Below are 22,301 nucleotides of genomic sequence, written 5' to 3'. Positions count from 1 at the left end.
GGAGCAAAGTTGGCCTGGGCGCTGGGGATGGCTCTATGGCCTCTGCCTCGGGCGCTAGAATGGCACTGGTTGGAACAGAGCAATGCCCTGGATGGGCAGAGCATCACCCCCTGGTGGGCATGCCAGGTGGATCCCGGTCGGGCGCATGCGGGAGTCTGTCTGACTGCCTCCCCGTTTCCAACTTCAGAAAAATTAAAAAAAAAAAAAGTATAATAACTGACATAAGCAAAGAGAAAACAAGTATCTTGAAAATGGCAATGGATCCTTAACAAGATTAACAGGTGACTCCTCATCAGAAATCATACAGACCAAACCTGACCAGGCGGTGGCGCAGTGGATAGAGCGTCAGACTGGGACACAGAGGACGCAGTTTCAAGACATCAAGGTCGCCACCTTGAGCACGGGCTCATCTGGTTTGAGCAAGGGGTCACTCGCTCTGCTATAGCCCCCCCCCCCCCCCCCGTCAAGTCACATAAGAGAAAGCAATCAGCGAATGACTCTAAGGAGCCTCAACAAAGAATTGATGCTACTCATTCATCTCTCTCCTTTCCTGTCTATCTGTCCATATCTGTCCCTCTCTCTGTCTCTGTCACCCACACACACAAAAAAAGGAAATCATAGAGACCAAAGACAGTGACATATTCAACTAATAATTCTATATCCAGTAAAACCATCCTTAAAAATGAAGGAGATATAATCTGACCAGGTGCTGGCACAGTGGATAAAATGTCAGACTGGAATGTAGAAGACTCAGGTTCAAAACCCTAAGGATGCCAGCTTGAGCCCAAAGGTCGTCAGCTTGAGCAAGAGGTCACTCACTCTGCTCTAGCCCCCGGGGGAAAGCAATCAATGAACAAGTAAGGAGTCACAACAAAGAATTGATGCTTCTCATCTCTCTCACTTCCTGTCTGTCCCTCTCTGTTTCTCTCTCTTGTTGCTATCACCAAAAAAAAAAAAAAAGCTTTATCAGTATACTGCACCACAGACCAAAATATAAAAGACTGATCATATCACGTATTGGTGACAATATGAAGCAAATGGAATGCTCAGATTCTTGACAGTGAGGGTATAATGGACATACAACTTTAAAAACCTGTTCAAGCCTGACCAGGCAGTGGCACAGTGGATAGAGAGTTGGACTGCGATACGGAGGACCCAGGTTCGAGACCCCAAGGTCGCCAGCTTGAGCACGGGCTCATCTGGTTTGAGCAAAGCTCACCAGCTTGGACCCAAGGTTGCTGGCTCGAGCAAGGGGTTACTCGGTTTGCTGTAGCCCCACAGTCAAAGCACATATGAAAAAACAATCAATGAACAACTAAGGTGACACAACGAAAAACTAATGATTGATGCTTCTCATCTCTCTCTGTTCCTGTCTCGTCCCTATCTATACCTCTCTCTGACTCTCTGTCTCTGTAAAAAAACAACAAAAACCGAAAAACCTGTTCGATATTATCAGCTAAAGTTATATATATGCCTAGCCAATGACATGGCAATTCACTCCTATGTATAGACTCAACAGAAATGCATGGACTTGTGCACCAAAAAAAGATACTTTTATTTTTTTGCGACAGAGAGAGAGAGAGAGAGGGACAGACAGAAAGGAAGAGAGATGAGCAGCATCAATGCTTTGCTGCGGCACCTTAGTTGCTCATTGATTGCTTTCTCACATGTGCCTTGACTGGGGGGCTACAGCACAGCGAGTGACCCCAAGTTCAAACCGGCAACCTTGGGGTCTCGAACCTGGGTCCTCTGTGTCCCAGTCTGATGCTCTATCCACTGCGCCACCAGCTGGTCAGGCAAAAACATACTTTTTAAAAAATGTTGGCCTGACCTGTGGTGGCGCAGTGGATAAAGCATCAACCTGGAAATGCTGAGGTTGTCGGTTCGAAACCCTGGGCTTGCCTGGTCAAGGCACATATGGGAGTTGATGCTTCCAGCTCCTCCCCCCTTCTCTCTCTCTGTTTCTCTCTCTCCTCTCTAAAAATGAATAAATAAAATTAAAAAAAAAAAAAAGATCTGGTTTAAAAAAAAGAAATTAAAAAAAAATAAAATAAAAAAATAAAAATAAAAAATGTTATACTTCAAAGTTAAAAGGAAAAACGTTAGATTTTTTTACCTGACACACTTGCTTTTCACTAAACCATCACATGGCAAACACCTGTTTTGGGGTGGATTGCTGTTGGCCTGACAAAGTTTAAAGAAAGACATTCTCCAAGTAAAGAAAATAGCCTAATTGAGAAACAAGAAGGCTCAGGACACATTTAGAAAAAAATAAATGTAGTTTTCCTGAAAGTCAGTTATTTGGCCCCTCCCCAAGATACTTTTAAAGCTGTACATTACAAGTATTTTATGTAAAACTATCTATAAGATGCAGCAGCTTTGGCTCCAAAATGTACATGCCCAGTGTATTTTATCAACCAAACAAAGAATGTGTTCATGCTGTATAAACACAATCACACATCAAGCACTCGGCCTACCCTGTTTCTCAGACACTACAAAACTGGACACTGTCTAAAAGAGAAAAGAAATGAAACAAAACATTTTACAAAACATCTAAAAATGGGTCATATTTTAGTTGCAATCTTCATAAAGAAACAGCAACAAAAAGTGACTCTGAAATACCCTAATTAAAGTCAACAGGATGTTATGGGCTTCTCCTTATAGTTAAGGATTTTAAAACAGCCTGCATGAGCCTGACCAGGCAGTGGCGCAGTGTACAGAGCATCAGCCTGGGACTCAGAGGACCCAGGTTCGAAACCCAAAGGTCGCTGGCTGTAAAGCCAGGAGCCACGGCCAGGGCCACCATCACAGCAGCCCGGCCCATGCAGGTTCGCATTGGATTCGGACAGTCGGTAAAGAAACCATGGAGCCAAAAACTGGTGGGCCATAGTCTTTAATCTAGCTTGCACCCGGCGGGCAAGTAAAAATACACACTGGGCTCCAAAACCCAGTCACATTCAGTGCTCACAAAGCCACTGACTTATCCGAGTTTCCTAGAATCAAAGGTTTCTAGCTCACCAGACTTATTCTCCTCTGTTCCCCATCTCCGTCCTTATCCCAAATACAAACTCTACACAAACTGGCATCTCACTCAGCACTTCACCATCTTGGCTGCTTCTCCTGGCCTCCTCCACGTGGCCTTTCTCAGCTCTCCTCTGCTCTCTCTTCTAATGATAATCTCAGGAACCAAGAGCCCAAGCTCCCACTTTGTCCCCATTTTATAGTGTAGCAATCCAAACTCCCTTAATCCAATATACAAAACAGGGAAGTCTCTAATACAAAGTCACTTCTCTGAGGCATGATTGGATTGTACCGCCCTACATCAAAAAGGGTGGGAAAGGCTTAATCCCAAAACCAAGCCTCAGGCTACAACGATTCTCAACACATATTAATATCACCTGGGCAACGGCCTCTTTAACAAAGTGAGCATAATACATTTTATCTGCCCAACAATCCACCCCTATGCTCACTTTACTACCTACAATTTACATCACCAGCATTCCTGTGCAAGGAAATTAGAACATTACACAGATTACAACAGCAAAAATCATACAGTTTCAACAATTACAAAGGTACATTTCACCAGTCTCTCAGCACTTAGCCCAAAGCGCAAAATGTCCTCGGCCTTTTTTCTAGCCATGGGAAAGCTTCCCGGGGCAGGGGAGTGCTTCCAGCAAAGCCACCCCCCACCCCCATCAGGGTATTTTACATTGTCCAAAATCCGTAATCCGTAAGTCCATCCAACAAAGGAGCCAATGCCCACTGTTGGTCAAATAAGTTTGTAAATGTGATATATATGTTTGCTCGCTTGTGACTTATATTGGGTGTGGGGGACAGGCTATAAGCAGGCCAGGTCGTTGTAGCCTGGGGTTTGGTTTTGGGACTAAGCTTTTCCCCACACCCTTGAATGATTGTATTATCTGGGTGGTGCACTCTCATGAGGAATCCAATTATGCCTTGGATGGGTGACTTTGTATCGGAGACTTCCTTGTTTGTATATTGGATTAAGGGATTTTGGTTTTCTACACTATAAAGTGGGACAGACCAGGAGCTTGGACACACAGTTCCTGCTATCACAATTGCAGGGGCTTCCCTGATCCCTTGCCCTTCATGGGAAGAGCTGGTTTTCTGCTTTTCCCTTGTCTTCTTTTGTGGTTTGCCTGTCTTGGTGAGACACCAATAAATAGGATGGCCCCCCGTCCTCTGACTCCGCCATTTCTTTATCGTCTGCCCGAATCCAATGGGAACCTGCATGTGAATGGCCACGATGGCGGCTCCTGGCCCTACACCCACTCTGGTCGTAGTCCAGGAAATCAGTCCACACACATGGGGCGTCAGCCACCCCCCTCATCCCTGCCATCCTGGCAGGTGTTACACTGTCCCAAAGAGGAGCACGTGGCAATGGCAGTCAGCATTTCCATCTCTGCTCCGGAGAGCGTGTCCAGCCCTGTGTCCCAAAATCGCAGACCTACCGGGGCCGCAGTAGGTGCTCCTTCCAGCTGGGCTCCCATCTTATGGAGACTGCGGATTGCAACTCCAGCTCGATTCTCCTCATCTTCCAAAAAGGAACTGAAAACACCAGCTCCCGCTGCTAGGCTCAAGCCCCGGGCTGCCGCCGCCTTCTGCTCCGCAGACCTAGCAGCTCCGGCCCCGGCCTCAGCTTCAGCCTCAGCCCCAGCCTCAGCCCCGGCCTCCTGCCGCTGCTGGCTCTCTGCAACATCCAGGGCAAGCTGCAACTCACGAACCTCTGAATCCTCCTCCAGCGTTTGCTCCATTTCCAGGCGAATCTCGAACACCTGGTCGGCCTCCTCTACAGAGCTCTCAGTTTCCTCACGCATGGCTGTAAAAGTCAGCCAGCCTACAATCCCCAAAAGTACAGCCATGGGGAACCCTAACACTAGCCAGTCCTCTACTCCACCACTCAAAGGCTCCTTGCCGATCTGTATCGAATCCTGCCGACTACGCCAAATGTAAAGCCAGGAGCCACGGCCAGGGCCACCATCACAGCAGCCCGGCCCATGCAGGTTCGCATTGGATTCGGACAGTCGGTAAAGAAACCATGGAGCCAAAAACTGGTGGGCCATAGTCTTTAATCTAGCTTGCACCCGGCGGGCAAGTAAAAATACACACTGGGCTCCAAAACCCAGTCACATTCAGTGCTCACAAAGCCACTGACTTATCCGAGTTTCCTAGAATCAAAGGTTTCTAGCTCACCAGACTTATTCTCCTCTGTTCCCCATCTCCGTCCTTATCCCAAATACAAACTCTACACAAACTGGCATCTCACTCAGCACTTCACCATCTTGGCTGCTTCTCCTGGCCTCCTCCACGTGGCCTTTCTCTGCTCTCCTCTGCTCTCTCTTCTAATGATAATCTCAGGAACCAAGAGCCCAAGCTCCCACTTTGTCCCCATTTTATAGTGTAGCAATCCAAACTCCCTTAATCCAATATACAAAACAGGGAAGTCTCTAATACAAAGTCACTTCTCTGAGGCATGATTGGATTGTACCGCCCTACATCAAAAAGGGTGGGAAAGGCTTAATCCCAAAACCAAGCCTCAGGCTACAACGATTCTCAACACATATTAATATCACCTGGGCAACGGCCTCTTTAACAAAGTGAGCATAATACATTTTATCTGCCCAACACTGGCCTAAGTGTAGGCCAAAGTGTGGTCTCAACTAGCTTGAGCATGGGCAGGGTCGCTGGCTTGAGCAAGGGGTCATTGGTTCGGCTAGAGCACCCCCCTCATTCCTGCCCCATCAAGGCACATATGAGAAAGCAATTGACAAAAAACTACGGTGCTGCAATAAAGAATTGATGCTTCTCATTTCTCTCCCTTCCTGTCTGTCTCTATCTGTCCCTATGTCTTTGTCTCTTTCTCTCACTTAACAGCCTGCATGTAAGGAACATCTGGGAACAGTATCTTCCAGGATCAACTCTCCAGCTTCCTAAAGATCCTAAAGCTGCCCTGGTTGGTGGAGTGTCAGCCTGGCATGTGCATGTCCTGGGTTTGAATCTCAGTCAGGGCACACAGGAGAAGTGACCATCTGCTTCTCCACCCCATCTCCCCTCCTCTCACTTGGAAAAGAAGAAAAGATCCTAGAGCTAACTTCCTCAGCCATCAACATATGAGAATTAAACTACACATTTTTATAAAAAATTCTCACAAACTAAAATGGCTGAAATATTGGACTAATTTTTTCTCCCAAAATTCATGTTGAAACCCCCATCTCCAGTGCTACTTTATTTGGAAATAGTGTTCTCTAAGGAAGTAATTAAGGTGAAATGAGGTCATAAAATTTTATCCAATAAAATTAATATCCTTATAAGAGACCCCAGAGTGTGTGCGCCCATGGCAAGAAGGCTGCTGTTTGCAACCAAAGGGAAGAGCCCAACCAACCATGCCAGCACCTTCATCTCAAACTTCAGTTTACAAAACAATGAGAAAAACTTCCCTTGTTTAAGCTACCCAGTCTGTGGTACTTTGTTATGGCAGCCCAAGCCTTATAATGCAAATTTAATAGTATTTGAGACTATGTATTTCACTTTTATGTATAACATAAATAAAAAGATTTTAGTAAAATTTATGCAACAAACATTTCCTAAGCTCCTACTTTATGACTGGTTCCAGACACTGCTCTCTTAAAACTAATATAACTAATAGTAAGCAAGGAAACAAAGTAAACAATAAGAATGCGATCTGACCCGACACAGGACTGCCAGTGGTGGGACCACCCAGACATGTCTGGTAGAAAACCCGCTCTGGACAGCATCCGGACCCTCTGGTCTCCTGGAGACGTCTAGTTGGTACAGCACTTAAGAGAGCCTGGTTTGAGTATGAAAATATAGCCAATCATTATGAAAAATGACTTGTGAACTGATGCAGAAACTTAATTCAAATGAATCATTTTGAGAAATTAATGAAACTACCCTATAATAATGAAAAGTATCACAGAACCCAAAAGGGCAGCAAAGTAGATGAGAATTACATCACTTCCTCCCAGGACCAAACCTGAATTGCAACTAAATTACAGAACAAATAACCCAAACAACCAGCAATTACTAGCTGAACAGAAGTCTTATAAATCAGGATTTACAGAAGAAGCCATATTGAGACTGGTAGGAAGAGCAGAGACAAGAAAAATGCTGGTCCTGCAACAAAGTGCAGTAGTTCAGAATCCAAATATTTCTCAACTGTAAAGGTCCACCATGAAAACTGTGGGGTCCCAACCCCATGCCAACCTCCCCATCATGAACACCAAATCCGAGAAAAGGAGCCCACATAACACCTGGTTGTAAAAATCAGCAGAGACTGTCTGCCAAGGAGAGATGCAAGTCTGCTAAAAACAGGCACCCTCTTAAAGGGCCAGCACGTAAGAATTCATTCACAGTCACTCATCCTGGGCTCCAAAGGAGGGAGGGTGTATCAGAGTAGACTGGAGTCATACAAAAAAAGACTAAGGGCCCTGGCCGGTTGGCTCAGCGGTAGAGCGTCGGCCTGGCGTGCGGGGGACCTGGGTTCGATTTCCGGCCAGGGCACATAGGAGAAGCGCCCATTTGCTTCTCCACCCCCCCCTTCCTCTCTGTCTCTCTCTTCCCCTCCCGCAGCCAAGGCTCCACTGGAGCAAAGATGGCCAGGGCGCTGGGGATGGCTCCTTGGCCTCTGCCCCAGGCGCTATAGTGGCTCTGGTCTCGGCAGAGCGACGCCCGGAGGGGCAGAGCATCGCCCCCTGGTGGGCAGAGCTTCGCCCCTGGTGGGCGTGCCGGGTGGATCCCGGTTGGGTGCATGTGGGAGTCTGTCTGACTGTCTCTCCCCGTTTCCAGCTTCAGAAAAATACAAAAAAAATAAATAAATAAAAATTAAAAATTAAAAAAAAGACTAAGGTGCACGGGTCTAGGGAGAGTGCTGAAGAGACAGCTCCAGGGTATCTGTGCTAAATTACTCTCCTACAACACCCATAGATGCCATTTTTCCATAAAGCATTAGCCTAGAGTAGTGGTCCTCAAAGTGTGCGCCAGGGCACACTGGTGCGCCCTAGAAGATTTCCAGGTGCGCCCTATGATATTCAAGAGAAATATGTGCCTGTTGGGGACCAAAAAACCAACAGGGTTTTTGGAGTTTAGATTTTTGGGGGACAGAGGTGTGAATTGGCTGTAAGCTGACAGTCTGCCCAATCCCCCACTTCACTTGCCTGATTATGTTGCAAAAGGCTGTTAAGCTGTGGTGCTGGATTTTTTTACACTACCCTCCATGTTCCCTGGAAAGCCTGGAGGCAAGTTTCTTCTATCCTTTGTTTGGTGTAAAGTTAAAATGATATGTATGGTGGGGGTTTTCTGCACTCAACACAATTAAGAGTAAAAAGAGAGGAATTCTTCAATGTATTGATGAGGAAATGAGAGTTTGTCTTTCAAATACATGCCCAAACATTGAAGAAATCGCTAGTACACATAGGCTCATGTTTCTCATAAAAACAAGAATGAAAAAGCTTAACACATTTGCACTGGAACCTGCCGAATTTACTGAATCTTACTAAGAATGTATCTATATCTATAAAAGGATAACATTTTTGTCGGGTTTTTTATTTTTAACCCCTCTTTTTTACAAATTCTAAAAAGCATTAACTCAAATAATGTAACATAAAAATGGTTTTTAAAGTCAGGATAAATTTGGTTTTGTCATATTTATTTCGTTTACCATAAAAGCACGCTTGGACTTTATATTTTTTTTCTTTAATATTTGACTTAAGCCTGACTAGGCAGTGGTGCAGTGGATAGAGTGTCAGATTGGGACGCGGAGGACCCAGGTTCGAGACCCCGAAGTCGCCAGCTTCAGCATGGGCTCATCTGGTTTGAGCAAGGCTCACCAGCTTGAGCCCAAGGTCGCTGACATGAATAAGGAGTCACTCGGTCTGCTGTAGCCCCCCAGTCAAGGCACATATGAGAAATCAATCAATGAACAACTAAGGAGCCACAATGAAGAATTGATGTTTCTCATCTCTCTCCCTTCCCGTCTGTCTGTCCCTATCTATCCCTCTCTCTGACTCTCTCTCTGTCTCTGTAAAAATTAAAAAAATTTTGAAAAAAGACTCTAGATAAGCCCGCTATACACGTCTGTCTGCAAACATTCTTAAACTTCCTTTTTTTTTTTTTTTTACAGAGACAGAGAGAGAGTCAGAGACAGACAGACAGGAATAGGGAGATGAGAAGCATCAATCATTAGTTTTTCATTGCGCGTTGCAACACATTAGTTGTTCATTGATTGCTTTCTCATATGTGCCTTGACCGCAGGCCTTCAGCCGACCAAGTAACCCCTTGCTCGAGCCAGCGACCTTGGGTCCAAGCTGGTGAGCTTTGCTCAAACCAGATGAGCCTGCGCTCAAGCTGGCGACCTCAGGGTCTTGAACCTGGGTCCTCCGCATCCCAGTCTGATGCTCTATCCACTGCACCACCGCCTGGTCAAGCAAACATTCTTAAACTTTTAGAGTGAAAGATTGAAATAATATCAGAAATTAATTCAAAGCTGATAGGACAGTGTAAAGAACATATAAACATTTTATATATATAAAACATTTATATATATATATAAAATATATATATATATAAAACAAAGGGCATTCACTTTTTTTTTTTTTAAACATTCTATTTTATTTTTATTTTTTATTTTATTTCTTCATTTTTTAGAGAGGAGAGAGACAGAGAGGGAGAGAGAGGAGAGAGAGACAGAGAAAGAGAAGGGGGGAGGAGCTGGAAGCATCAACTCCCATATGTGCCTTGACCAGGCAAGCCCAGGGTTTCAAACCAGCGACCTTAGTATTTCCAGGTTGATGCTTTATCCACTGTGCCACCACAGGTCAGGTGGCATTCACCTCTTTTGCAAACACTTTGGCTCATATCATTTCTACTTAAAAGAAAAAAGGAACCTGCCCCTAGCAGTGTAGAAACATGAATGTAGAAAGAAGCTATTTCCCTTAGATCTTTTTTCATTTTCTCCTTTCCTCCACTCAAGTTAAATATCTACTGAAAGAGCCTGACCAGGCGATGGCACAGTGGGTAGAGCGTCGGACTGGGATGCGGAAGGACTCAGGTTCGAGAACCCGAGGTCGCCAGCTTGAGTGTGGGCTCATCTGGTTTGAGCAAAAAGAAAAGCTCACCAGCTTCGCTGGCTCAAGCAAGGGGTTACTCAGTCTGCTGAAGGCCCGCGGTCAAGGCACATATGAGAAAGCAATCAATGAACAACTAAGGTGTCGCAACAAAAAACTGATGATTGATGCTTCTCATCTCTCCATTCCTGTCTGTCTGTCCCTATCTATCCCTCTCTCTGACTCTCTCTCTGTCCTTGTAAAAACAAAACAAAACAAATATCTACTGAAAGAAATGTAATACAGTACATAATTTCTGGGTAAGGTCCACTGCAACTTTATCCTACTAATCAAACCCTAGAATAGATTCAAGAGCTTTTGTTCCAAGCCAGGCTGTCACAATAAAAGCATACCCTACTCTCATTATTCTGTGAGAATCATGGTAGACATCAAGGCCTTCAGATTGAGACAACTCAGCCATGTCTAAAAATACCACCTAGGGAGGCTGGGAGGCTCTGATGAGGGGGAAGATGTCTCCTTAGAAAAAGTCACACTCTAACACTGTGCCTGGGAGAAAAGAACCAGAGAGGGAATAAGCAGGCTATAGGCAAAGAAAGGAGACACAGAAGAGAAATTCAAATGAATGTGGTCAATCCTCGCAGCTTTGATGGCAAGTGTGGAATGAACACCTTATAACCATGCCATTCTGATGCTCCATGAACATGAAGAACCCAGTAAATGAGTGACTTTACCTCTGAGGGGAGCCCACCCTGAACCAACCACTTTCCCTGTGTGGCCACAGGTCAACTTCACATCAGTTTTGCTTTATCTGTTATTGATTTCATCTAATGTGTGTGTATGTGTGTGTGTGTGTATATATATATATTTTTTATTTATTTATTTATTTATTTTTTGGTATTTTTCTGAAGTTGGAAACGGAGGCAGCCAGACAGACTCCCGCATGTGCCCGACCGGGATCCACCCGGCGTGCCCACCAGGAGGCGATGCTCTGCCCATCTGGGGCATTGCTTTGCTGCAACCAGAGCCATTCTAGCGCCTGAGGCAGAGGCCATAGAGCCATCCTCAGCGTGCAGGCCAACCCCGCTCCAATGGAGCCCCAGCTGCAGGAGGGGAAGAGAGAGACAAAGAGGAAGGAGAGGGGGAGGGGTGGAGAAGCAGATGGGCGCTTCTCCTGTGTGCCCTGGCCGGGAATTGAACCCGGGACTCCTGCACGTCAGGCCGACGCTCCATCACCGAGCCAACTGGCCAGGGCTCATCTAATGTATTCTTCATTTCAGTTATTGCATCTTTCATTTCTGATTGTTTCTTTATGTTTTCTACCTCCTTTTTAATGTTTCCTATCTCTTCAAACTCTCACTGATCACCCTTATAACCAGTGTTTTGAATTCTGCACCTGGTGGATTGCATGCCTCTAATTTCTTTAGTTCTTTTTCTGGAGTTCTGTCTCATTCTTTCATTTGGGGAGTTTCTTTGTCTCACTTTGGCTGCCTTCCTGTGCTTCTAATGTATTAGGCAGATCTAGTATGTTCCCCAGTCTTGGCACACTGGCCTTATGTAGTAGAAGGTATCCTATAGGTTCTAGTGTTGCTGTCTGTGTTCACCTGAGCCAGGTGCTCCAGCGCTGTCCCTTGTGTGGGCTGTATGTTCTCCTGTTGTAGTTGAGCCTCGATTGCTATCAGTGAGTGGAACTGACTCTCAGGCTGACTGGCTCTGAGGGCCAGTCATGACTACAGCAGGACAAGCTGATGTTTGGGGGCTGACTCCATAATGTGGGATTTGCCTTAGTAGATTCTAGTACCTGCCCAGTCTACCCTTTGGGTGTGTCATTTGTGGTACTAATTGGGTGGTGCTCTGGTGTGTTCTGAAGGGGTCTACTAGGTGTTCTGATTCTGATTCTGGAACCTCTAGGTAGGGGCTCTGGAGTAGGCTCCCTGCAGGCCAAAATGAGCCACCACCTACGTCTGGCTTGGGGCCATCTGGCAGGAAATACAAAGTGACCTATGGTTGGTAGCTAGTTGTGTTGGACTTAGGGTGACTTAGCAAGTGGTACAGCGCATGCTGAGGCTATCTGTAGCTTGTTTGGGGTTTGTGGTCATTTAAGAGATTTTAGTTAAGTCTGCAACATGAAGTGAGGTCAGTCACATGTGAGGAACAGCTGCTTAAAGAGGTTTGGGCTACTGGTAAATTGAATGGGGTGGGGTCTCAAGGAATCATCAGGGTTCGGGGAGCAATATTAGTCAGTTTAATGGAAACTTACAAACTTAGAGCCCACCTGCACTTCCAGGCTGGGTGAGAGGAGAGTTCAACAAAAGAACAGTGGTATCTGCCAACACTTTAGTTCAAGAAACAGCTGACCCTCCAGCCCTCATCTCGAAGACAGACAATTCAGTTCCTTCTTGTGTGTCCCCTGTGCTTTTCTACCTCCTGTCCCATTTCTGAACCTTGTGTCCCTTTTATAAACAAGTGGGTCCATAATCCAGCCTTTTAAGAGGACACCTGAGTCTTTAGTACAGGGGTCCCCAAACTTTTTACACAGGGGCCAGTTCACTGTCCCTCAGACCATTGGAGAGCTGGATTATAAAAAAAAAACCTATAAATAAATAAATAAACTATGAACAAATCCCTATGCACACTGCACATATCTTATTTTAAAGTAAAAAAACAAAACAGGAACAAATACAATATTTAAAATAAAGAACAAGTAAATTTAAATCAACAAACTGACCAGTATTTCAATAGGAACTATAGACCTGCCTTTGGCTATTGAGATGGTCAATGTGCTCCTCTCACTGACCACCAATGAAAGAGGTGCCCCTTCCGGAAGTGCGGCGCCATAGTTTGGGGACCCCTGCTTTAGTAGCTCTCCACCTCACCAGGACTGAGTTCCTGCTGGTTTTCATAGTCAGCTGTTTTGGGATTCCTTCTCTTAACACAGGAGTCCTGAACTGGGAAGCATGGTGTGGGGACAGGACCCTTTCATTCCTCAGAGAAGAACCTCTGCAGCCAAAACATACCTCCTCACTACCACGTGGGATCAGCCCGTTTTGCATCTGTGCCCTGCCAACCAGGCTCAATATGGCTTCTTTTTATCCTTAGTCACAGGAATTCTAACTGGTCTTTAGGTGGTTCTCAAGAGAAGTTGTTCTATAATTTAGCTGTAATTTTAAAAATTGAATTTATTGGGATGACCCTGGTTAAAATTATACAGATTTCAGATACACAATTCTACAACAGATATTCTATACAATGGAATGTGTGTTTACCGCCCCAAGTCAAGCATCTGCATCAACATTTTTCCCTACCTATATCCTCTGCCACCAACCCCCAAACAGCCTCCCCGCAAGCAATCAGTACCCTGTTGTCCATGTCCATGAGTATTTCCTCTGTATATTTGTCCTTTATTGCTCAATCCCTCCAGCCCTCTCACTCAGCCAACTGTCTGACAGCTGTCAGCCTATGTACTGACATAGTACTATGTACTGCCATATGTACTCTATGAGTCCATCTCTATTTTGCTTGATATTTCATTTTATTCATTAGATTTCTCTAAAAGTAAAATCATATAACATTTGTCTTTCTCTGACTTTTTTTTTTTAATTTTTTTTTTGTATTTTTCTGAAGCTGGAAACGGGGAGGCAGTCAGACAGACTCCCAATGCGCCCGAACGGGATCCAACTGGCATGCCCACCAGGGGGCGATGCTCTGCTCATCCGGGGCGTCGCTCTGTTGCGACCAGAGCCACTCTAGCACCTGAGGCAGAGGCCATAGAGCCATCCTCAGCGCCCGGGCCATCTTTGCTCCAATGGAGCCTTGGCTGTGGGAGGGGAAGAGAGAGACAGACAGGAAGGAGAGGGGGAGGGGTGGAGAAGCAGATGGGCGCTTCTCCTGTATGCCCTGGCCGGGAATTGAACCCGGGACTTCCGCACACCAGGCCGACGCTCTACCACTGAGCCAACCGGCCAGGGCCTTTCTCTGACTTCTGACTGGCTTATTTCACTTAGCATCATACCCTCTAAGTATTTTCATGCTGTCGCAAATGATTAAATCTTTTTTTCTTATAGCCAAGTAATATTCCATTGTAAATACAGGGGGTCCTCAGGTTACAACAGTCTCGACATATGATGTTTTGAGTTTACAACTCTCATATCCATAAAAACTTTAAAAAATTGAGACGTGAGTGTTCCAGCTTATGCCATTAGCGTCATAATTATGAACTATGTGGGCAAACTACTTTGGTTGCGCACGCAGAAGAATATGCAATAATGCAGTATATGAGTAAGGAAGATAGAAACCCCAGAACCCAAGAGACTCACTACCAAGGGTTTGACAGAGGTTTTTCTGTGGTAGAGGATGGGTTGGCAAAACTCAGGCTGAAGACTCCAGCAATGACAGATTCAGTAAGATCTACAGAGCTGTTACGGATGCCTTGCAATGCTATAGGCAGGTTTTGGAAGAGAAGAAGTCATCAACCTTTTAGACTAACCTGGAACAATTCTTTAAGAAGGTAGAGAGGCCTGCAACAGATCCTATACCCTCTACGTCAGCTGCTTCTTGAGATGAAACACCTGTAGTCAGGTAGAATCATCCTCAGCATCTCCTGCATGTCCCTTAGGCAATCCTGATTCACCTGACCCAGTATCTCCAGCACCTTCTGCAGGTTCTCCTGCCTCTCCAGCTTCCTCCTCCCAATAGGTCACTCTCTCCCACCTTGCAATGCCCTTTCCAGGATGTAGGCCAATCACAGGAATAAAGGTAAGAATTTTTTTTTACACTCATATCTTGTCATTTTTTCTGTTACTACAGTACAGTGTACAGTATACTTATGTCCTTTTCCCTTTTCTGTGGCTTAGTTGTGTTTTTATGTTCTAGATTATGACTTTACAACTGTATTAGGATAGGTAAGTGACTTAGGCTAGGTGTGTTTCGACTTACACCAAAATTTGGGTTACATCACTGTCATAGAAATGGAACTGTATCGTAACTGGAGGACCTCCTGTACAAAAATAAACTCAAAGTGGATAAAAGACTAAAATGTGATGATCCAAGATGGTGGCAGAGTAGGTGGATGTTATTCTCACCTCCTCCCAGAACTAAAATGGAGTTACATTAAATTTAAGAATGATCATACTGAATAACCAACTCAAGACTAAATGAAGAGGAGTCATAACCAAAGATCCACAGAAGAAACCAAAGCAAGACTGGAAAGTAGGGCAGAGATGAGAAAAGGCCTGGCCCTGCTTCCACAGTGGAAGCTGAGGTTCTGGAGATATCTCAGCTGCAGGGGGATTCCCCTTGAGAAGGCAGGGCCTGAAACCCAAACCTGGGCTCCCTGGCACAGAGCACCAGAGCCAGAGGTTTTTCTGTGTTTTAATTGTTCCAGGTTAGTATGAGACTGTGAAAAGCAGCAGGGTTTCTGTCTGCCAGAAAGAGACGGGAGTTTCCAGAGCCGCCGGCACCCTCTGAAAGAGCCAATGCACAAAATCTCGTTTATAGCACTTAACCTGGAGCCTGTCAGAGGGAGGGCTGAGTGAACTCGAGTTGCATGAGTAGAGCTGGACATTTGTGGTTCTGGGGAGAGACATGGGAGGAAACAACCACCAGAATCCCTTTGCTGAATCACTCTCCAATACTACAGTTGCTATCTTTCTTGGGTGGAATACTCCCCTGCATACAGTATCAGCCTGGGAGAAGGCAACTGCTCCACCCTCAAAACCCCCTCTCACCCTAGCCTGCAGAGATTAGGCCCTGCTGAGGAGTCAGTGGCCTTGGTGAAGGAGTGGAGGTATAAACAGGGGTGATAGTGACTCAGTGGCCTGGCCCTGAAGCAGTGAAATTCACCTCATTTTCCTGTGAATCGCACCTGAGAGTCAAGAGAACCACTCCCCTGGCTATTGGCAGATCCACCCTCTTGCCCAAGAGGCCCACCTACTCGACTCCTTGTGGCTCTGCCCTGTAGAGGCTGAGGCAAAATCCAGGACAGATCAAGACATGTGGCTGTGGGGAGGGGCTGCACTGACCTCATTCTTGAAAGTCTAACTAGCATCTCCCTCTCCCCCTCAAAGGAGGTCCATACCCCATCATCACAACTCCACTAGAGGCACTTTCAGTGACTGAGTCTAACAGGCAGACAGCAAGTGAAGGCAGCCTGAAAGATTTCAGGGTGTCTTGGGACTTTTGATGACCTGCACTGAACCAGGTGCTGGCAGAAGTTAGGCTTGTGCAGCTTGGTCCTTCCTGCATGCACCTAAGCCCAGCAGAGGCAGCCACATACTGTGGATCACTTGTAGCTCCAAACAGGTTGCTGAGGGCGAGTCACAGGCAGCATCTTACATTGGCCTGCACTAGATTCCCTCCACTTGGCCCAGAACCAAACACCCAGTAGCCAGCTTCAGACAAAATCAGAGCAGTATCCAATTAGCTTTACCAGCAGCATAACCAAAGAGAGATTTTGTCCAGCACCAAACCAGGCTGAGGTGAATTCTGCTTCCTGTGGTCAGCACTGGAATAGCAGCTTGCCCACTTCGGTCAAGGTAGAGCCACTCAGGCAGACAGCCTGAGGGTTGATCCTACATACAATGCGCTAATAACAAGCAAGACTCAATTTCAACAACAGGGTCCACAGAACCCACAAAATGGACATTGCTGAAGCACCCAAGTCAAGAAGACTGCACCACTGGACTCCACAGAACACTTATTACATAAGGCTACTTCACAAAGACTGGGAATCACAGCAGATCTATCTAACACAGAAACAAAAACAAAGAGGCAGAGAAAATAGGAAGAAAATGAAACAGGCCTCAAATGACAGAACAGGAGAAATCTCCAGAAAAGGAGTTAAATGAAGTGGTATAACTTATTTATCAGATATAGAGTTCAAAGCAATGGTTATATGGATGATCAAGGAACAAAGTGAGAATTTCAACAGAGATAGCAAGCATAAAAAAGGACATAGAGGCCTGACCTGTGGTGGCGCAGTGGATAAAGCGTCGACCTGGAAATGCTGAGGTCGCCGGTTCGAAACCCTGGGCTTGCCTGGTCAAGGCACATATGGGAGTTGATGCTTCCAGCTCCTCCCCCCTCCTCTCTCTCTGTCTTTCCTCTCTCTCTCTCTCTCTCTCTCTCTCTCTCTCTCTCTCTCTCCTCTCTAAGATGAATAAATAAAAAAATAAAAAAATAAAAAAATAAAAAAAAGAAAAGAACCCAGGTTCGAAGTCCCGAGGTTGCCAGCTTCAGCTTGGGCTCACTAGCTTGAGTGTGGAGTCACCGGCTTGAGCATTGGATCATAGACATGACTCCAAGGTTGCTGGCTTGAGCAAGGGGTCACTGGCTCAGGCTACAGCCTCCCAGTCAAGGCATATATGAGAAAGCAATCAATGAACAACTAAGGTGCTGCAATAAAGAATTGATGCTTCTCATCTCTCTCCCTTCCTGTCTAGACGTCTGTCCCTCTCTGTTTCTCTCTCTACTGTCTCTCTCAAAAAAAAGGAATACACTGGAATGAAGCAGAGGATCAAATCAGAAATTTGGAAGACAAGGTAGGAAAAATCCCAATCAGAGCATCAAAAATAAAAGAATTTAAAAGAATGAGGAAAAGTTTAAGGGACCTTTTGAACAACATGAAGCACAACAACATCTATATCATAGTGGTACCAGAGAAGAGAGATAGCAAGGGTATTGAGAACTTATTTAAAGAAATAATGGCCTGACCAGGCGCTGGCGCAGTGGATAGAGCATCAGACTGGGATGAGGAAGACCCAGGTTCGAGACCCCAAGGTCTCCAACTTGAGCGCAGGCTTATCTGGTTGGAGCAAAAGCTCACTGGCTTGAGACCAAGGTCACTGGCTCGAGCAAGGGGTTACTTGGTCTGCTGAAGGCCCACGGTCAAGGCATATATGAGAAAGCAATCAATGAACAACTAAGGTGTTGCAACGCTCAACGAAAAACTAATGATTGATGCTTCTCATCTCTGTCTGTCCCTGTCTATCCCTCTCCCTGACTCTCTGTCTCTGTAAAAACAAACAAACAAACAAACAAAACCTATTAAAGAAATAATGACTGAAAAATTTCCATAACCTGGTAAAGGAAAAAAAAAAAACACAAGTCCAGGTGGCACATAGAGACCCAAATGGCCCCAAAGAGGTACACACACACACAAAAAAAATTATAATTAAAATAGCAAAGGTTAAAGAAAAACAAAATCTAAAAGCAGAAAGAGAAAAGCAGATATTTGCCTATAAGACGATTCCCATAAGACTGTCAGCTGATTTCTGAAAAGAAACATTTCATACCAGAAGAGATTGGCCTGAAAAAAAAAGTGATAAAAAGTGATGAAAATCAAGGACCAGCCCTTGCCAGTTAATTTAGTCAGTCAGAGCCTCATCTGGAAAGATGAAAGTTGCAAGTTCAATACCCAGTCAGGCCTGACCAGGCAGTGGCGCAGTGGATAGAGCATCAAACTGGGATGCGGAGGACCCAGGTTCGAGACCCTGAGGTCACCAGCTTGAGTGCGGGTTCATCTGGTTTGAGCAAAGCTCACCAGCTTGGATCCAGGGTCACTGGCTTGAGCAAGGGGTTACTCGGTCTATAGTAGCCCCACAGTCAAGGCACATATAAGAAAGCAATCAATGAACAACTAAAGTGCCACAACACAAAGAACTAATGATTGATGTTTCTCATCTCTCTCTGTTCCTGTCTGTCTGTCCCTATCTATCCCTCTCTCTGACTCTCTCTCTGTCTCTATAAAAAAAGAAAGAAAAAAAAAAAAAAAACTCAGGCAGGGCACAAACAGGAAAAAACCAATGAGTACTCAACTAAGTGAAACAGCAAATGAATCCATTCTTTCTCTCTCTCTCTCTCTCTCATTCTTTCTCCCTCCCCCTTCCTCTCTCTGTCTGTCTAAAACCAATCAATAAATAATAGAAAGGGTTGAAAAAGGATACAACCAATACACAGTTCCGTTCCCAAATTTTGGTGTTTAGACCAAAACACACCCTAGCCTAAGTCACTTAGCTATCCTAACACAGTTGTAAAATCGTAATCTAGAACATAAAAACACAACTATGCCACAGAAAAAGAGTATTGTGTATTCTTCCATCGCAGTGACCAAACTAGTTCACCCACATAGTCCATGTTTATGATGCTAATGGCGTAGGCTGAAACATTCACATCTCTATTTTTTTAACTTCTATGGGCTTGAGTACTGTAAACTCAAAATGTCCTATATCGAGACTGTCATAACCCGAGGAATCCTTGTATCCAGAAATCAGTTGCATATTTATACACCAATAATGATCCATCAGAAAGAAAACTCAGACAATACTGCCTGAACTATAGTAGCATAGCGGATAAAGCGTCGACCTGGAACACTGAGTTAGCAGGTTCAAAACCCCGGATTGGCCCTGGCCGGTTGGCTCAGTGGTAGAGCGTCGGCCTGGCGTGCTGAAGTCCCGGGTTCGATTCCCCGCCAGAGCACACAGGAGAAGCGCCCATCTGCTTCTGCACTCCTCCCCCTCTCCTTCCTCTCTGTCTCTCTCTTCCCCTCCCGCAGCCGAGGCTCCATTGGAGCAAAGATGGCCCAGGTGCTGGGGATGGCTCCTTGGCCTCTGACCCAGGCGCTAGAGTGGCTCTGGTCGCAACAGAGCAACGCCCCAGAGGGGCAGAGCATCGCCCCCTGGTGGGCAGAGCGTCGCCCCCTGGTGGGCGTGCTGGGTGGATCCCGGTTGGGCGCATGCGGGAGTCTGTCTGACTGTCTCTCCCCATTTCTAGCTTCAGAAAAATAAAAAAATAAAAAAAAAAACGGATTGCCTGGATAGGAGTTGATGCTTCCTGCCGCTCCCCCCTTCTCTTTCACTCCCCTCTATTAAATGATCTTAAAAAATACTATTCATGCAACATAATTTAATGACAAAATAACCTAGACATGTTTTCTTTGAATATATGTACCCTGATTTATTAATGTCATCCCATTATCATTAATAAAAATTTATTAAAAAAAAAAAAATACTATTCACGGCCTGACCTGTGGTGGCGCAGTGGATAAAGTGTCAACCTGGAAATGCTGAGGTCACCGGTTCAAAACCCTGGGCTTACCTGGTCAAGGCACATATGGGAGTTGATACTTCCAGCTCCTCCCCCCGTCTCTCTCTCCTCTCTCTTTCTCTCTCCCTCTCTCTCTCCTCTCTAAAATGAATAAATAAAATAAAAGAAAAAAAATACTATTCACAATTGCTTCAAAAAGAATAAAACACCTGAGAATAAATTTGGCCAAGGATGTAAAAGACCTGAACTCAGAAAATTATTAATCACTGAAGGAAGAAACTGAAGAAGTTATAAGTGGAAATATATACCATGCTCATGGAGAGGAAGAATTAACATAATTAAAAGGCTGATAATACCCAAAGCAATCTATAGCTTCAATGCAATACCCAAAGCAATCTATATATTGAACATATATAATTTCTATCAAGATACCAATGGTGTATTTCACAGAACTAGAACAAATATTTCAAAAATGTATATGGAACCACAAAAGATCCCCCCCAAAATCATGGTAATCTTGAGAATAAAGAACAAAGTTAGAGGAATCACACTACCTAAAAACTATAGTACAAGGTCACAGTCATCAAAAAAGCATTGTACTGGTGTAATAAAAATCATATAGATCAATGGAACTGAATTAGAAAGCACTGAAATCAACCCACGCCTATATGGTCAATTAATATTTGGCAAAAGAGGCAAGAATATACAATGGAGTAGAGACAGTCTAGTCAATAAATGGTGTTGGGAAAATTGAACAGATAAATGCAAAAAAATTGAAACTAGATCACCTTACTACACCATAGACAAAAGTAAACTCAAAATGGATTAAAGACTTAAATATCAGACATAAAACTATAAAAATCCAAGAAGAAAACATAGGCAAGAAAATCTTGAACATTTTCCATTGCAGTATTTTTTCTGATATATCTTCTTATATCAAACTAAAACTTTTTGCACAGTAAAGTAAACCATCAATCAAATGAAAGACAACCCTCTGAATGGGAGAACATATTCACCGATATATCTGATAATGGCTTAATATCCAAAATTCACGAGGATTTTATAAAACTGAACACCAAGAAAACAGTCCAATTAAGAATGGGAAAAAGACCTGAATAGACACTTCTCCAAAGAAGACACACAGATGGCAAATACACATATGAAAAGAGCTCACCTGACCAGGCGGTGGCACAGTGGATAAAGCAACAGACTGGGATGCAAAGGACCCAAGTTTGAAACCCCAAGGTCATCAGCTTGAGCACAGGCTCATCCAGCTTGAGCATGGACTCACTAACTTGAACATGGGGTCATAGACATGATCCCATGGTCGCTGGCTGGAGCCCAAAGGTCACTAACTGGCTTGAAGCCCAAGGTCACTGGCTTGAGCAAGGGGTCACTCACTCTGCTGGAGCACCCCCCCCCCCAAGGTACAAATGAGAAAGTAATCAATGAACAACTAAGGAGCCACAACAAAGAATTGATGCTTCTCATCTCTCTCCCTTCTTGTCTGTCTGTCCCTAACTGTACCTCTCTCTCTGTCTCTCTCACTGTCTCTGTCACAAAAAAAAGAGCTAAGCTTCACTAATCATCAGAGAAATGCAAATTAACAAAACAATGAGCCTGACCAGGAGGTGGTGCAGTGGATAGAGCGTCGGACTGGGATGCGGAAGACCCAGGTTCGAGACCCCAAGGTTGCCAGCTTGAGCAAGGGCTCATCTGGTTTGAGCAAAAGCTCACCAGCTTGAGCCCAAGGTCGCTGGCTTGAGCAAGGGGTTACTCGGTCTGCTGAAGGCCAGCGGTCAAGGCATGTATGAGAAGGCAATCAATGAACAATTAAGGTGTTGCAATGCGCAACGAAAAACTAATGATTGATGCTTCTCATCTCTCCATTCCTGTCTGTCTGTCCCTGACTATCCCTCTCTCTGACTCTCTCTCTGTCTCTGTAAAAAACAATAACAATGAGACATTAACTCACACCTGTCGGAATGGCTATTATCATAAATCAACAAACAAGTGTTGGCTAGTTAAGTGAAGAAAAGGGAATCCTTAACGGACCTGTGGTGGCACAGTGGATAGAGCCTTGACCTGGAATGCTGAGGTTACTGGTTTGAAACCCCGGCCTTGCCCTGTCAAGGTACACAGAAGAAGCAATCAATGAAC

At 44.9% G+C, this 22,301-nt stretch overlaps 1 protein-coding gene and 1 non-coding gene across 6 annotated transcripts in view; both read right to left on the bottom strand.

Moving 5' to 3' along the window:
• The window catches only part of NINL (ninein like), a 217,475-nt gene that overhangs the window by 135,928 nt on the left and 59,246 nt on the right, over positions 1 to 22,301 (bottom strand). The window contains exon 1 of one of the 5 annotated variants that reach the window (XM_066386924.1): positions 17,065 to 17,111. The exons of the other annotated variants lie outside the window; for them this stretch is intronic. The gene's annotated coding sequence lies outside the window, so the exon portion shown is untranslated. Of the gene's footprint in view, positions 1 to 17,064; positions 17,112 to 22,301 lie in introns of those variants that run through there. 5 annotated transcript variants of the gene reach the window in all.
• TRNAT-GGU (transfer RNA threonine (anticodon GGU)) lies at positions 13,994 to 14,069 on the bottom strand. Its single transcript has one exon. It is a non-coding gene; the product is annotated as a tRNA-Thr (tRNA).

The sequence above is a fragment of the Saccopteryx leptura genome, chromosome 5 (genome assembly GCF_036850995.1).
Source record: "Saccopteryx leptura isolate mSacLep1 chromosome 5, mSacLep1_pri_phased_curated, whole genome shotgun sequence".
Classification (NCBI taxonomy): domain Eukaryota; kingdom Metazoa; phylum Chordata; class Mammalia; order Chiroptera; family Emballonuridae; genus Saccopteryx; species Saccopteryx leptura.
Note: the sequence above shows the minus strand (reverse complement) of the source record. Positions and strands in the feature narration are given on the sequence as shown.